Source organism: Cryptomeria japonica, chromosome 10 (genome assembly GCF_030272615.1).
Source record: "Cryptomeria japonica chromosome 10, Sugi_1.0, whole genome shotgun sequence".
NCBI lineage: Eukaryota > Viridiplantae > Streptophyta > Pinopsida > Cupressales > Cupressaceae > Cryptomeria > Cryptomeria japonica.
Genome location: NC_081414.1, coordinates 793,047,981 through 793,049,889, shown reverse-complemented (window position 1 = coordinate 793,049,889; position 1,909 = coordinate 793,047,981). Strand labels below are relative to the sequence as shown.

Genomic DNA, 1,909 nt, shown 5'->3' with positions numbered 1-1,909 from the left:
GTCATCCTCAAAGAAACTATTGCTATTAAATGCTCCTTTGAAGATGTCTTATTTTTATTTAATTCTCTTCTTTCAAAAGTATTTTGGAGATTTCAAATCTTCAATTTATTTTTAAATATTTAGTTCACTTCTATAAAATGGTGAATATGTATTGTAATTCATACTCCCCCTCCTAGTTTCTTTAAAATTAATATGGATGGCTCTTCTGAAGGTAGCTTGAATGCTATTATAATTATTTCCGACATATCTTTCTTTTCATTTTTACTTGTGTGGAGCTATTTCTAACAATATAGCCAAAGACTTGGCTATTTTGGTGTCTCTTGAAAACATTTGTGAGTTGGGTTGGAGAAAGATTATTTATGAATTGATTTCTAGATTCATTTTCTCTTCTAAACAAGAAAGTTTGTCAAGAATCTTCCTAGTGATAAAAAAGATTAGTGGATTTTCTCTTTTTTATTACCTTCCTCGTGTATGTATAATATTGAATCTATTCAATTGATAGAAAGAATTGCTAATCCTTAACTTTCTGAGGAATCCTTACTCAGTGGTTATTATGGTAAATCCTTTTTTTTTTAAGTTTAGTAGTTATGAAAGAATAGTCATGCGATGCTCATCTTAGGGTAATCATTTTGTGGATGGATGCCTTCTTTTTTACATTCGTATTTTTTGAAGAATGAGAACTTACTATGTAGCATCTACGTAAAGAATAAAAATATTGTACACGTCGTTAATCTAATTCTTTGTAAAAACTACCCATAATAAATAACTTGTAAAAGTTATTTGTTGATTCAATCAAACAATTTAGTTTCTTACTTTGCTTTACCTTATTTGAATTAAATTGAATTTTTGGTAAAAGTGATGTCTTAGCCCAAGTGGGAATACCGGTCTTTTTCCACATGTCTATACAGTTTTTATAAATAGAAACATCTCTAAGAAAGAGATTTATAAATGTCAAAATTTGTAAAATGAACCACACTCCTTCATATACATCAGGGGTCAATTGATGAAAAGGAACTAGAGAAATCTTGAATGCAATTCCTACCACTATAGATAGAAGTGCAATCCAAATTCCTAGAGAGTTATACATTTGTGTATTTATAAGACCATTGGCTATTTCTTGAAGTTCAATCTCTACTCCAGATAGACCATATAGCCAAGAAAGACCATAAGAAATAATGGAAGAACTTGTTCCACCCATAAGTAAATATTTCATAATAGCCTCATGAGACCGTACATCTCTTTTGGTATATCCAGATAATAGATAAGAAAATTGACTTAAACATTCTAAAGATACGAAGATAGTTGTTAAATCATTAGCAACACATAAAAGCATTCCTCCTAGAGTAGTTGTTAATATGAATAATAAAAAATCTGTTACAACCATTTCTATACATTGAATGTATTCCACGGATAAAGGAATACATAAAGTGGAACATAATAAAATGAGAAACTGGAATATTTTATTAAAATTGTTTGTTTGGAAATTACCAAAAAAACTATAGGTTCTTATCTCCATTGAAATAGCAAAAAGGTTGTGCTTAGCACTAAACTTGTTAAAAAGATGAAATAAAACCAAGTTGTCTTTTTCTGATCAGAAATGAAGTCGATCACTAGAAGAAGGAATAGGCTGAAAATTAGGATACATTCTAAAAAAATGGAACTTCCATAGAAGAGAAGCAAATTATATTCTTTCATAAAAATTATTTAAAAGTATTAATTGAAAATGAATTTTTTCTTTTGTCCGGATCATAATTTAGTAACTTCAATGAATCTTCGAGCAACATTTTCTTTCATTTACATTTCTATAAACCTGATGAATAAGATTGAATATTCATTCATAATCTCCCTATTATCATTTATCTATGATTTATTTTTCATTCTTCTTTTCCTATCATTTTCATTCGAATAA

General features: G+C 28.4%; 1 pseudogene; it reads right to left on the bottom strand.

Annotated features, from left to right (window-relative positions):
* Nucleotides 1-727: 727 nt before the first annotated feature.
* Nucleotides 728-1,695, bottom strand: LOC131046228 (NAD(P)H-quinone oxidoreductase subunit 2 A, chloroplastic-like; annotated as a pseudogene).
* Between the last annotated feature and the right edge of the window lie 214 nt (nucleotides 1,696-1,909).